Below are 16,598 nucleotides of genomic sequence, written 5' to 3' on the forward strand. Positions count from 1 at the left end.
TGCACAGACCACAAAATATCACACATTTACTTTCTCTAAGGTGTCTCTAACATGGAAAACAGAAAATACCTCATAACACCACAACACACACTAACACACCACCACCAACTTAGTGCCACTGCAGCACTGAGAACGAACCACCATCAGATCATATTTGCTCTGTTTTGGTCCTGTGGGGGTCCTCACCATAGCTACAGTATTTACTGAGTGAAGTGTAAATATGTCTCTGATGTTGTTTATATAAAAGGTGGAGTCTGAATCAGTATCTACAGAGTGAAGCTGAAGTTGTTGACGGGTTGGACAGAGTCCCAGTCTTTGACTGAACTGCACTGGCGCTATTTAGCGATGTAAAATAACTACACAATCTACCGAAGTACAAAGCACGCAAAGGTTGTATAATGCCGTACAGCAGAGTGCTGTATATTGATAGGACTTTCCTGGAGGCCAAGCTGTTAGAATGATACAATAAGTTGTACGTGAGTTTAGGTAAATGCTGATTTATACTTGACACAGAGCCTACCCAGTAAACAAGGAACGTCCCTGGACGTTCAAAATAGGTCTAAAAATAGTCTGTCCGTCAAGGACATATCTTAAACGTCAATGGACGTCCAAAATCCATCTTAATAAGTTAGTTAAGTGGTGACCAATCGATAACGTCAGTGGACGTCCAAAATGCGTGTCATACAAGTAATTTATTTCGGGACCAATTAATAACGTCAATGGACGTCCAAAATACGTCTAATAGTCGTCTTTTCAATGTCTGTGTTTGGACGTCTTTTCAACTTTCATTTTCAACCTTAAGAGAACGTTAATTAGACGGCATTATTATATCATTACGTTATTTCAACGTTGAATCAACGGCTAAATGTTTACTGGGCATGCCGTAGGTTACGCAAGAGCCCTACGCCGTTGTGAGCGTGTATCTGCGTCGCTCTGCAATTACACCGCCACACCACTAGGGCTGAATCTCTTCCTCTGCGCTCTGTAGTACATAATGTAGAGGTGTAGTAGTATTAGTTTTATAACTCTTAAAAGTGCACTATTTAAAGACTAGGTCTTTGTTTGGGACAGAGCAGAGTTTACATGAGGTTCCAGGAAAGCAACAAATACAAAAAAACAGCACGTTTTTCCCGCATGGTTCTGCTTCTATTTATTTTGTCCCGGAGACGTCCGTAGTTTTCCTTTGTTCAACTTTTTACTCGGTTAGGGCATTTTCACAAAGAAAAGAGTCTGTAGTCTGTGAGCAGTGGACATTAACCTGTTAGTTTAGTCAAAAGCGAAACAGTTTTTCAGTTTTTTTTAAATATTCACAAAAAATATGTTTACATTTCCCTCCTCTATTCAAAATTCAGAGTATGTCAGGTATCCCTGCCTCAACCCTGTGTAAGGACAAGCAGAAAAACAGCTTCAGGTTCTGCAGGCTTGCCTCCTCATCCCATCACACCCCTACTCACAACAGAAGGAGGTGGAGAGCAGCACCGTGTTGAACGAGTAGTCAGTAGATGTAATTACAGAGGCTCAGAGGAGATTTTTGTTGTTGTTAAAAATAATCTTTACAATTAAATGTTTTAAAATAAAAATGATTTGCACAAAGTAATTACTTTTCTGCATCCTGCTGCAGAACAGAAGCACAGACTGGTCTGTGTTGATTTTTGCTGGTCTAGTGATGATCGGGTGTTGGTTGAGCTGGTCTTCCACGGGATGCCAGTGCCGGTTGTCCAGCATAGCAGCATCCAGGGTTTGCTGGTGACCAGCCATGCTGGTCTATACTGTGTATTACAAACAGGGTGGTTAAAGGTTTTGTTTGTTTGTTTGTTTTGTAAAATATAGACACACATGGCATCATATTTTGCTTTTAGAATAGTGAGTATCCATTTTAGAGCGTTCAGTATTTTTATATTAGATAAATGAATTCAAAATCTGTTATATTAATATATGTCTCTATAATATATTTATTTTAACATTATATTATTAATGTTATATATAAGCATTAGCTAATGGCAGCTAGTTATGAATCATCTGGCTGTTGTTTGAAACTGCCAACTCCTTATTAACAAACCAGTCACTCCCACGCTAAGTTTTTACGCTGCTGTTGTCAAACATTATTAGCCAAGGTTACATTTTCATGGTTGGCGTGGCCTGGGGCGGTAGGGTGGTGGGGCCCAGTATATCTTTTCATGAGGCCCCGTGATCCCCTGTTAATAGCCTTTTACTTTTTTTTTGTTTTTGTTTTTTTTTTTAAATTAAAATATATGTAAACGCAAGTACATTTGTATTCAAGTGAACTTGAAGCTTATACTTTACTGGTGTTACAGGATGTCTCTGGTTCATTAAAGAGGATTCCTTTTGTGTGTGTGATATATGGCAGTGACAGTGCAGATAAATGTGTGTGTGTTGTAGTTAGAGCTTTTGTTTATCTTTTTTAAAGTGTCAGCTCGGCTGACCGGTTTCTTTGGTTTGAACTTGCAGAACCAGATTGTCAGGGGCCACTCCCCTGGAGACCTGCTGTAGTGATAGTCTCTATAGTGATAGAGTATCCCTGTTGTGTTATGACTGGAGGAGAAGAATCTTTGTTTTTTCTGATTAAGGTTTTGATTTGATGTTGACTGTCTTTTGCAAATGTGGAACTGAAAATGTTAATACATTGGAGTATTACTGTAAATATCTCATAAAATAAATCTGTGAGGAAACCAAACTTATAGATGGCTATGAACACATGACTAAAAACAAAACATTCACTCGTTCATTCATTCATTGTCTGTAACCTTTTGGGTCCGGAGCCGGATTCACAGGGTGCAAGGCGGGATCACACCCTGGAGGGGGCGCCAGTCCTTCACAGGGTGACACTCACACACACACCTACGGACACTTTTGAGTCACCAATCCACCTACCAACTTGTGTTTTTGGAGCGTGGGAGGAAACCTGCGCAGACACAGGGAGAACGCACCACACTCCTCACAGACAGTCACCCAGAGTGGGACTCAAACCCACAACCTCCAGGTCCCTGGAGCTGTGTGACACCTACCTGTACTGCCCCATTGAGTCATTGTAACGTGGAATAATTTCAGCTGTTTTCAAGTGTCTCTGTGTGTGGCCCTCAGTGTCAGATGTGTTGTTTTAACTCTTTGTTGAATGTGCTGTTTTTCACTCTGACTTTCTGTGGCGTGTGTGAGAGAGAACAGGCTCGTCACTGTCCATAATCAACAAATAATAACACCTTTAAATGAACATTTTTCTCAGTGTGTGAGTGAATGTGTGTGTCTGTGTTGCCCTGTGAAGGACAGGCGTCCCCTCCAGGGTGTGTCCCTGCCTTGCGCCCAATGATTCCAGGTAGGCTCTGGACCCACCGCGACCCTGAACTGGATAAGCGCTTACAGATAACGAATGAATGAATGATGAAATCAGTATTTTGTATCATTTTTGGTATAAAAATATATTTGGTGTACATGAGTCACTCAGCTACACTACCTGTAACACACACACACACACACACACACACACACATGAATTTGCTCATGAAGTCATAGGCCTTTATGCCTCATATTATTGTGTCCTTTCTACTGTGGTATATTATGATGCAAAGTCTTACCTCTTTTATGGAAATTGTCCACTTTCAAAAAAGAAAAACATAGATATAAAAATAGAAAATGTATTCCTGTGTAATAAAAACTAACTTAAAAATTAAATAAAAACTGGCCAGTCGTCACTTTGTTTTACAATAAAATTATTACGGAACTGTGTTAACACAAAACACCTATAAACATTAAATATCACCAGCCCAAGGAAGCCACGTTAAATGTTCGCGATGCATTTGTTTGGTTATAAGTTTAGTTTTGTTTCATCGTGTCTACAGGTATGCCACCCACGCCTGGGACAATACATAGTTTTTAAGAAAATACAAAGTTTTAATATTTGTTTTATGCATGTGCTATATCTTTGTAGATCTCTTTCACAGGCTTTTTCTGAGGTGACACGCTTCCAGAAAACCTCTGAGAAAGGGAAAGTAATAGAGAAAAACATTAAAACAGCTTTGATAAATCATTCTCTCGTGTCTATGACCTAATGGGAGCGTAACGATTGTCATTTTGTGATCACACATATCTCAAGTTAAATAATATAATTCAGCACCTGGCCGTTTGCTTTTGTTTTTTTTACAAATACAACTGTGGGAGAGATACAGTAAAGTTGCTGACACACGTCTGGTCAGTTGGGGGTGTCTGTAAAGTTGTACCGTCTGTCTGTCCTTGTGTTATATCATTGTTACTGTAGTGAATGGTTTTGCCAGAAGAACTAGAGCATTGTGGGAAATCAGCACAAAGGACGGTCACTCACCCAGTTCAGACTGGACATGGTTTATGGGTTTCCTCTCTCTCTCTCTCTCTGTTTCTCCTTATTTCCACCCCATCTCCCCATCTCTCACTCAGATTCTTCTCATTACCTCCCTTTGCTCTGTCTGTTTTTTTTTATGTTTGTGTGTTTCTTTTTTATTCTCTCTCTCTTTCTCTCTGTCTCTCTCCCTCTCTCTCTCTCTCTCTCTCTCTCTCTTTCTCTCTCTCGTTCACTCTCTCTCTCCCACTCCCCTCCTATGTTAAGTTAATCCTCTCAGCTGCTTTGGGTCCAGTGAAATCATGGATCCATGTTGGGGTCTGCTCCTGCAGCTCTGGCCTGAAACAGACACACACACACACACACACACACACACACACACACACACACACACACACACACCCATGCACACAAACACACACACACATACACACACACACAGCTACACAATTAACACCAAATGAATTAATGTACTGCTCACAATAAACGTGGTCAATGAGACAAGACGATGTTGTTGTATAAAGCCATTGTATCAGTTTTGTGGTGGATTTACAATGTCAATGTAACTGATAAATAATAGAAGCCTGGTTGGGGAACAGCCCCAAACAGGACAGGCGGGCTCTCCAGAGGGTGGTGCATTCAGCCGAGTGCATCATTTGGACCGAGCCTCCTGACCTGCAGACCATCTACATCAAGCAGTGCTGGACCAAGGCCAGGAAGATCATGAAGACCCTCAGCCATCCCAACAATGGACTCTTCTCTCTGTCGCGGTCAGGGAAGCTCTTTGGCTCTATGAAAACAATTACAGAGAGGATGAGGTACTGAACCAGGACGGTAACCAGGACTACCCCACACATGTACATCATACACCGGACTCCTTCACTGAGCATTAACTCCTTATAACTCTTACAATGCCTCCTGATGAATTGCACTGCAACATGATGCACATTCACTTTCGCACTTGTATTTTACACAACTCATCTTTACATTCTACATATTGTTAGTTATATAATGATATGTATAGGTTACTGTCTTATTTTATGTTTATTCAATATCTTCACTTTTATATTTTTTAGTTTGTATATTCTTATTTTACTCTTTAAATCTTCACTTTACTGTTTAATGTAAGTGGGCACTTCTAAAAGAACTTCACTGCTGTTTTTTTTCTGTGTATAACTAGGTATGTCACCAATAAGTTTAGATTTGGTTTGATCTGAAGTTCGTACTCCGGGGTGTGTTCTTGCCTTGTGCTTAAATATATTCTGGAAAGTCTACACCAAATATTCCACCTATTAATATCATCTTCTAAAGTCATCATTTCATGTTTTAAATGGTGGGAGGTGTGTGTTTCCTGACAATTTACGGCTGAAAAACTGAGTGCTGTGAAAATGGCTTTCATTACATTTTTGCACATTTACTCATTTAAATAGATTTATATTACTTTATATATTTAATATACATTGATATATATAAGAATATGCATGGGATATTTTCAGGTTATTCTGGGATGTCCAGCAGAAAGGGAGTTCCTTCTATAAAGTCTCAGATTTGTCTGTATCAGGCACAAAGTGGAAAAAAATCTCTACATCTCTCTGTCTCTCAGTAAGAAACAAGTCGTGTGTGCATTGTGAGGGGAAGCACTGGGCGAGTGTTTCCCCCCAGCTTCCACACGGCTGTGCTGTGGGCTGCTGTTAGCATCCTCCATTCTTTTTATCACTCAACAGCTTACCTCTTTATCTCTCTCTCTCTCTCTCTCGCTCACACACACACACACACACACACACACACACACACACACACACACACACACAAGGATAAATGTGGGTTAAACGGATCAGCATCGAGAGACGACAGGGACAACTAGGGAAAAGTCTTTTATTCAGTTCATTCATGTCATTAAAATACACTGAAAACACTTTTAATACACTTTAAAACAGAAGTTGATGTAGGAGTTTAAATGGCTAGTTTCTGAATGTTAATGTACAACCCCCCTCCCCCTGTTTTGCCAAATGACCCTGGACAGGAGCAGCCAAAAGATAAAGAAGAAGAAGAAGAAGAAGAAGAAGAAGCTGTAACTAATGTTTTGCTAAAACCATTTGTCATTGGAACCATTTGTCATTTTTCAGTGGCCATCACCCGTATCTCGTACAGCACACAGATTCATAGACTACAAATAAGAAGTCAATGGATTCAAAGAGACAGATCACATCAGGGTTACACCTGAAACACCTGTTGCTTATTACAACTCCAAGCTCTACATATAATCTCCTATAATCTCTACTTCTGTGTCTCTACCCCATTTTTATGCGATTAAATATACACTTGGCACTTTGCCTTCCTGTCCTGCGAGACTAGATTTTAGAGTTAGAAGGCGGTTTCTATTTCCTTATGATCCAAAAAAATCATAAACACAGTCAAAGCTAGGGAGGTCTGGAATCTGGGAAGCTTTCGTCTTTGACAGGAAGAAGACTCTTGCTACTAATCTATAAAATCTACAGGGGTTTCTGTCTGTCCGTCCACTGTGAGAAAACAGCAAAACACTATGGATCTGAAAAGATGTGCAGCTGCCTAGAAGTTGTAAAAGTGTAGTGAGGAACAGAAAATGCAACCGACTTCTCTGACCGGCCTGTGGAGGTGTAGCAAACAAGTATCAAATAAAAAGGCATGAAGGCAAAATGGTAAGTACCGAAAATATATATTATTACATACATTATATAATGCACCCTCGATCATTATAAACTATTATATTTCTCTTTCTCAGACTCACACTTGGTTTCCCTGCAGAGACAGATGAGTGAGTGGTGAGCACAGAATGTAGCTGTGTGTGACCAGGAAGGTGTGTCTATGATATGGTTCCAGAGAGGCATCTGAATATAGCTGGACTACAAAATCTCAGGCAAGGACAAGATCACTGAGCTGCCTTTCATAGTCAGATGGTACATCTCTGCAGATTACACAGCTGCAGATAATACCACTACTCACAAATGATGCTTCTACAAGGGTTCTTTGGTAAAGAAAATAGGTCTATATAGAACCCTGAACACCTGAAGAACCTTTTGCATAATGCAAAGAACCCTTTAATCTTGCAAAAGTTTCTTCAAGTGTTCAGGGTTCTATGTAGGACCATTTTTGCTAATTAATGTCTGTGAGGAGTGTGGTGTGTTCTCCCTGTGTCCGCGTGGGTTTCCTCCGGGTGACTGTCTGTGAGGAGTGTGGTGTGTTCTCCCTGTGTCTGTGTGGGTTTCCTCCGGGTGACTGTCTGTGAGGAGTGTGGTGTGTTCTCCCTGTGTCTGTGTGGGTTTCCTCCGGGTGACTGTCTGTGAGGAGTGTGGTGTGTTCTCCCTGTGTCTGAGTGGGTTTCCTCCGGGTGACTGTCTGTGAGGAGTGTGGTGTGTTCTCCCTGTGTCTGCATGGGTTTCCTCCAGGTGACTGTCTGTGAGGAGTGTGGTGTGTTCTCCCTGTGTCTGTGTGGGTTTCCTCCGGGTGACTGTCTGTGAGGAGTGTGGTGTGTTCTCCCTGTGTCTGAGTGGGTTTCCTCCGGGTGACTGTCTGTGAGGAGTGTGGTGAGTTCTCCCTGTGTCTGTGTGGGTTTTCTCCGGGTGACTGTCTGTGAGGAGTGTGGTGTGTTCTCCCTGTGTCTGAGTGGGTTTCCTCCGGGTGACTGTCTGTGAGGAGTGTGGTGTGTTCTCCCTGTGTCTGTGTGGGTTTCCTCCAGGTGACTGTCTGTGAGGAGTGTGGTGTGTTCTCCCTGTGTCTGTGTGGGTTTCCTCCGGGTGACTGTCTGTGAGGAGTGCGGTGTGTTCTCCTTGGGTTTCCTCCGGGTGCTCCGCGATCCTGAACTGGATAAGCGCTTACAGATAATGAATGAATTAATCCATCCATCGTCTGTAAGCGCTTATCCAGTTCAGGGTCGCGGTGGGTCCAGATTCTGTGTCTATAAAGCCATAGTTTTTTTCCAAGCACGTCCAGAATGAGGACTTGCATGATCTTGCTGAAATAACCATGGACTTCCCAGGATGTTATGTTGTCTGATAACCATGTTTGACTCCACATCAATAGAAATTTCTCAAGTGTACAAGCGACCAATGCTGTGGTCACTAATGAACCCCTATACAATGGGAGAGATGCACCTATTGCTGATAAACATCTGGATGGTCCCTGGATGTCTTTAGCACAGAAAACACTGTGTCCTTATTTTATGAAAACAAGCTGAAACATTGACTCCTCTGACCATATTTGGTCTTTTGGACCATCTGAGATGAGCTTGGGTCCAGAGAACTCATTAGTGTTTCCACATATATTTGATGTGTGGCTTTCTTCTTGTGTAACAGTGTTTCAGATCAAATTTCTTGAGGTAGACATAGACTGTGTTATGTAACAAGAGTTCTCCAGATTACTCCCAAGCCCATTTGGCTATATTTATCACAGAAGCATGTCAGTTTCTCCTGCCATGCCGTCTGAGGGCTCAAAGGTCATGCACTACAACAGTGTTGCTGTACACAGGCATCTTGCATAAAACCTTGCATTGAATAGTTTACATGTTGTTTTTGAACTGCTTGACAATTCTCTCACACAGGTCAGGACACAGTGTTTTGAGCCACAACAGACCTTTTCCTTTGTGTTTTCAGTCCTTAAATTCTATTTGCAAAATAAAATTCAGTTATTTAGTGAAGAAAATGAAGCTCTTTATATATATATATATATATTTTTTTTTTGATTCAGTTTTAAGTGTTGAAAACACTTGCCAAGACACAAGCACATTCTTGATACATTCATTGTATTTTATCCCTATTTTACCCTCTACATTTTTATATGTACACACACACACACCCATAGTGTCTGTAACCTCCCCCCAGCTGTTGCCTGACTGCGTGTCAAAGCTGCCACAGTGAGCGAGAGTGAATGCCACAGATTCTGACTTCTGACATATACACAATCTCTCACTCTTCAGAATGTGTGTCTGTGTGTGTGTGTGTGTGTGTGTGTGTGTGTGTGTGTGTGTAAAGGGTGTGTGTATGTCTGTCTGTCTGCGAGCCACACAGCTGCCTCTGTTGGCAAATAGTGCCAGAGAGATTCCTGCTACTGAAGCACAAACAGGCCACTACAGTCGTTCACAACTGAGCTATTACTACACACCGCACTGTTGCACTGCGTTGGAAATTCCTACTATTTCAGTAGTGAAAAAAAAAGTGATGTACTGACTGTACTTTTCAGATGTTTACATCATTCCCACATTAATAAATTATTGTACACTTAAACATTATCACTGACCACTGCAAAGTGCGATACATGAAACCAGTGCTGATACACCGACTAAATACTCGGACTAAATATATTTCATTTTTTTGGAAATTATGTACAAGGCTGTAATCACACAACTTTGTATAGAGTCCAGTTTACGCAGTCCCCACTTTTACCAATTTAAAGCCCTTTACAGTGACAGAAAGACAACTGACAGGACATTTAATCAAATATTTCATCATCGTCATCATCATTATATTGTTAGTATTATAGATTACCCTACACTTCTTTTTTTTTTATTGTGGAATACAGTATATTGAGGCCATTACCATGCTGTATTTGAGGCTGATCTGCTTCACTATGGCATTTGACCTCATGAATTAACATAGAGACAAGCTGACTGAGCACGGGATGCATGGCATTCCCTACATTGAGCACAGTGTGTGAGTGTGTATGACTGCATGTCTGTGTGTGCTTCTGTAGTATTCATCCAAGCTAGAATACAAATTTAACCCTTTAATCACTTGTATCTCTGTGTGTGGCTTCTCTCTAATGGTTGAGTGCTGGATCACTGCACTGGGTCCGATAAGTTCAGGTTTAATTGTACTTTTTCCAAGTGTGTGTTGTACTTTAGCCTGTTAAATATGTGTATAGTGTTTTCACCGACTTTATTTCACATGTAAAAAGTTTCCCAGTTATGCACATTTACCGCAAGTGATTATCTCAGTTACTTATTTTAATACTGATTTTCTGAAAGTACAGCGTAGGCTCACGTACAGACTATAAAATGTTATGGTGGTAATTTACTGTTTTATTTTGCATAATGATGTAATTGATAATGTTTGTTTTATTTTATTTTATTCATTTTTTAAAGTCCAGGACAGAATTTTAAATGGTTGGACGTGTTCTGTGGGTTCTTCACGTGTTTCTTTGTGACGGTCTTGTGACAGACACCCTTGTTTTCCCCCTGCTGGCAAGATGTCACACTAAAATTAAGAACAGCCCACAATTCATTATGGGGACATGGAGGTCAGCCTTAATATCAAATTATCATTCCACAGAGAGGGAGAGAGAGAGAGGGAGAGAGAGAGAGAGAGAGAGAGAGAGAGAGAGAGAGAGAGAGAGAGAGAGAGAGAAAGGAAGAGGAAGAGGAAGGAGGTTCTGTCAGTGTGCTGTGTCTTTTGCAACATGCATATTCAGCTCCTTAAATGCTGATTGCTTGATTGTGGGACAGCAGTTGATAAAGACATTAAACTAAGATGACCCACAAAAAATTGCAGACATAAATGAATAGGGCGAATTCAGGTTCAATGTCTGTTGGCTTGAGTACCAGATGTTGTGTGTGTGTGTTTTTTTTTACTCACTGCACAAAATTCCAGTTTAGTTACTGAATAATTAATACTAGCTACTGAAAAAGAAATATAAATAATACGTTTGGAGTTAGTGTAAATATAATACTTTACTATATTTATTTACGCATTATAATGTAGAACTCAGTTGCTTATATAATCTGTAAGTTAAGAAATGTACTCATATAAGAATAGATACTATAATATTTACAGTATTTCTTTTTCTCTTCTTTCGTGAGAATTCATCATTGTAACTCTGCGATTCTCCTGTGAATGGATCCTGACCTAGTTCAGCTCATGACAACAGGAGGCATCCACTTTATAACTGCCATACTTTTACTCGTTTACTTCCTAAAAACATCTCCATGAGTACACACACTCATGAGCCAACACACATACACACACACACACACACACACACACACACACACACACACAAAACATGCTGGCCCTTGAGACTGGCCATCAGTTAGAGTAGAGTAGAGTTAGAGCAGCCTACAGAATCTACAGCAGTCATAGCTGCCTCTTTAGGCCAATTAGCCATTCACATAATAACTGTTCACCATACAACCACATCAGGCCTATTAAATCAGCCAAGGCCAATTGAAACACTCGCAGCACGGGTTTACAGGAATTAAAGGTCCTATAACCTACAGGAGATTCAAAAGACCTTTCCAGTTTCATCAAAATGTCCTGGTCCTTTATAATTAAGCTAAATGTTTTTGTTGCTCTTTGACCTGCATTCTAATTGCTCATTCTGTACATCCTCAATGTAAATGCATTCCACAGTAAAACACTAGTAATGTGGATGAACTGCTCTAGACTGATCAGTTTGTGTATAGGGGGCAGTGGTGTCACTCGCGGAATGTGTTTAGCGAGTTTTAATCAGGCCATGGAGTTGCTGGAACGGGCTGAAAAAGTGTAAATAGCCCTTTTTTCGTTATCTCTTGGAGCAGGCGTAGTGGGTTTTAATGGCCTCATAGAGCTCTGAGAGCAGGCACAGAATAGTATAATTGCGGCATGACACTCTTGGAGTGGGCTAAGCAAGGTTTTCCATGCCCCACAGAGCTTTTAGGGGGGGGGGCATAAGTTTTAATTGCATGTAGTTCACTAGTGGAACATCACAATTGTATGTTTTCTTTTCCCACTTTTCCTGTCAGTAACTGACATCACCGAACAGTAAGTACAGAAGGGTTAAAGTGGCACTGATCATGCAGTAGTGTAAGGGATGGAGAGTGTACAGTGAAACTGAAGAGGCTAGCAACTCTTTATAAATAGGCCTGACCTGGTATAGGCGCATGGGGCAAATAAGACCTGGTTCTGGATCAGTTTTGATTGTCTGGCTCCTGTTACTGACATTAGAGTGGACATGGTGCAACCTGATTCCAGAACAGCGCATTTTAGGATGGATACAGACTTTCCTCTTGGATTTGTTTATACCACATAAGACAAGAAGAAAGTAAAATCATAAGAATTAACCCCATGAACCCCAAAGGCAAATATTTTACATGAATCAAATATTATACAAAAAGCACAAATGTAAAAGTGAAACAAAATCTTAAGGTTGATTGCTGAAAACTAAGCTTACAATTATGTTAATTAACCCCTGTGCATCATATTTACTACAGATTTGGCCAGTAGTAGTTATATTTTTAATTATATTAATAATATTATTTCTAAGAATTATATTGTCATTACGCTATTAGTTCTAAAAATTTCTTTGTGAATAAGAGTGAGTTAAATTAATTTCTGCATTAAGTTTATATAAACTGCATGTTGGGAGAAATGGAACTCTTTAAACCACACTTTAATTTTTCAATATTTCATTTAATTTTTGTGGTTATTATTTAGTACTTATTGAAGAATTTACAGTACATGATGAATAATGAGTTAACCTTAATAACTGATTAATAAGCATGCATAAGTTCACCAGTGTTGTCTTAATGTGTTGTAGATAAGAGATGTGTCTGATCCTGAAACAGTGCTCTCAGACTTTCATGAATACAAGCCAGGGCACAGTTGGACTGATACTGGAGAAACTCAGGCAAGCATTTTACATGACAGGACATGAGCAAGAGATATAGATAGACACAAGCTGAGAGGGGAGGACACGGGACACCTTTTGGACATCTGTTGTCTGAACAGGTTCTTCTTCTCTTTGCTATGGCACACAGTGAACAGAGCAACAGAGACACTGTGAAGATCGGAAACCAGGACGGAGCAACTGAAAGAGAAGAAGCCAAGTTTAGACCTGAACATCAATTCTGATGGAATATATCTATCAAATATAGACCAGGCATCACAGTTTGCCAGGGACAAGCCAGTACTACTGAGCCCACAAGTGACTGAAATGTTCAAGATTGCTCTTCGATTGCTCAGAGGTCACTTGGTGCAATTTGTTTTGGTCTGACTCTGGGATTGTGAAAAGTGAACATTATACTCAGTGCATTATTGCATTATTTCACAGCCTCTATCTAAGAAATTCACAGCACTGAATTAATGTTACAACACAGTGTTTAAATTCTTAAGCAATTCATGTCATGCCTTTTTTTATATAAAACAGTTTGATTTAATAAGAACAGTCCAGTTATAAAAGCACATCTTCTAAAACAGTTCCAATCTCAATCTTAATCTTAACTGTGAAACTGGTGTATTCACATGAAGGTAAACAAACAAACAAACAAACAAACAAACAAAAAATCACATAATGTGTTTACAGCAGTATAGTTTTAAGGAAAAATTCAACCTGCACAATTTTGTATGTACTACAATTAGCCCATTAGATTTAAAGTCTGTAAAATGGTAATGTATGTAATAAAATAATATAATTAGATATTAAACTATCATTAATAAAACAGCTCTCTGTGACTGGACAGAAGTGAACACTGGAGAATATAGTAGCCTACAGGTAGGCCTACAGATATCATCCAGAAAAGAAGGCCTGACATTAGCAACACATTTGTGAGAAAACATGAACCTACATATTGTACATATACACATCTTAATAAGACAAACAGATGAGTAAGATTTCCAGTTAAAGCGAAAGAACGTGACCTTTCACACTTGGCCTATTTAACCCTTTCAGTCATTACATGAATATGGTTTGGCAGTGTATGACTCAGCAAAGACGAAATTAGAGTCAAAAGACATTATTCCAGCCTTTGTTCCGTGGTGGTTAACCACCCGTGGGCAAACGGTTTTTTGAGGTTTTTTTTTTTTTGGTTTTTTTTTGAGACCTGGACAGAGCACTTGTTGTAGCCTGGCCGTTTTACGTCGATTTCACGGTTCAGAGGGAGCTAAAACTTTTTAAATAACAATCTTCTTTGTTAATAATGGAAAACAAATAAATTCTTTCTTCTCATTCGACACAGAGATATGTAAAACACTGCAGTTTGGAGTTGGAATCAAAACGAAATCTAACTGGAAATACTTTAAGTGTAAACATACTTTAAGTAAACACACATTAGTTCTGAAGCAATGTAGCAATAGTTTTAGCTAAAATTTCAACAGTTAGTGTGACGTCGACGGATTATTATTTTTTTTTTGAGTTAGACATTTTCCCAGTCTGTGAAACCCCCTTCCGGATATTAATATGTAATACTTTTTTAGAGCTTGAAAATAAATAAATTTATTTAACTGTATATGTAAAAATGAGAACAAAAGTGCAGTACGGATATCTGAATCTGGGCCTGAGCTAATATAATATCGGATAGTTTAAAAACTTTGGTTAATTCATTTTCTTCTAATACTAGGTTAATTTTCTTCAAAAAGAGCAAAACATTATGCTGTAATCGACCACACATAATTTACAAAAAGTAACTTGTAATGAGAAATTGATTTTAAAAATTATTTTCATATAGATAGTGTTTAAAAATACCATATAACTCACTGTACATATAAAACTCTTAGCATTTAAAAACTAGATGAACCATGTCTAATGAACTGCTATTTATATTATACTTTTTAAACGAACTTTATATTTTTTGTATCTCATTTCCTATTTATTTGACGTAAAATGACGAAATAGTATAGTAATCCTGTAGTATAGTAATGTTCATGTTCATGGTTAGCATGATTAGCCTAATTTGTCTTACTCAATAACTCCCAAACGGTCCCTTTAAAACGTTATAACTGCATTCCTGATAGAGGTTTAAAGCTCATAAAATGTTATATTGACACAGATTGTTAAAGAAACTGGCGTTTGTTTTTTAAAAGCTGTTTTTGTGTTCAAACTTCTAATTTCCCACATAAAGAGGGCTAGCGTGGCATATTTTCACTTATCTTTAAACACACATATCCAACCGCGTCTTTTCGAGTTTGGCGTTTATCACCAGATTTTAGCTGTTGAGGGAAATCATATTACAACGACTCGGTTTCGCAGTGTTTTCAGTGTTTATAGCTCATTTGATAAACCAGATTTAAAGGGGTTTTCTCTTTCCGCGGACAGATGTGTTTATGTCTGACATAAAGGAGAAATATCTTCCAAACATTGTGCATTTAGACGTAACGAATTTTTGTACATTTCGCCAACTGTGGACCCCATATATATATAAAAGACACGTTTGTTTTTACATAATCCTCACACACAGCTGGGCTCGGAACAGAAACAGCTGGTTTTGAGAGTAAAAACAGTCATGAACTTGACCAACAAACATTCAATGAACAGGCGCATTGAAACCCTTTTTATTAAATCGCGGTTCAGCGGTATGCACTGTTACATTATAAAGACTTAAATCGCCGAGGGAAATCAGCTGTAATCCGTAATTTTTCGTTGTAAAATACTGAAGCGGCGTTATTCCTGGGAAAAACATCTTAAAACAACAATGCCAAAACATTTCGAAGATGTTTGCGTTGAATTTTTAAACTTAAAATCGATCTTAATTAATCAAACCAGAATGGGTCGCGAATTCAGAACGCCTTCTCGAACCCTACGTTGTGTACATGAGTCATTCTCTGAGTTTTATTTTATACCGTTGATTAAACAAGACGGTGAAATCTGGGGCATAGAGTAAAAGCAAAATGGAGCCAAACTAATCTTTATCAGTATGGTTTCAACTTGATAAATGTAAAGTATTACATGTGATAGACCTCTTCGTGCAATAATTAAACTTCTTTTTCTACTAAAACTCATAGATTTTCATATCCTAGCCATACAACATCACGAGGGAAAGAAAAAAATGTTTTTGACAACGCCCCACAGATGTTCCAGGGAGATTACTCATAAGCCCGTATCGGACAGGTGACTTAAATATTTTCAAAAGAGGCTTGGGTGGGTTTCGGTGCCTGCTTCAGCAGAAACCCCACAAACACTGACATACACACGTTCTCCAGGCTGCATCCGCGTATCCCAAGACATCACACAGGACAATCTAAGAAACTTTTAGCGTGGTGCTCTCGGGTGTGCTCAATGGTAAACGGACAAAGCTGTTGCAGCCCTACATTTTTGAAGTCAGGTTTTTGTGCGAAATATGGTTTTTAAAAGTGTTTGTAGTTTACGGCCTACAACACCATAGTGAACCCTGCCAAATAAGACTTGATGGAGCACAGTTTACAAGGAAAGCCAAAGTTCATAGACAAGCTTCAGTTTGAACACTTCTGACAGTTGACGTAAAATACTTGACTTGAATAAACTGCACTTCACCCGTTCCATTGATCTCTTTAATTTGATAAAGGATAAAACG

Source organism: Hoplias malabaricus, chromosome 2, assembly GCF_029633855.1.
Source record: "Hoplias malabaricus isolate fHopMal1 chromosome 2, fHopMal1.hap1, whole genome shotgun sequence".
NCBI lineage: Eukaryota > Metazoa > Chordata > Actinopteri > Characiformes > Erythrinidae > Hoplias > Hoplias malabaricus.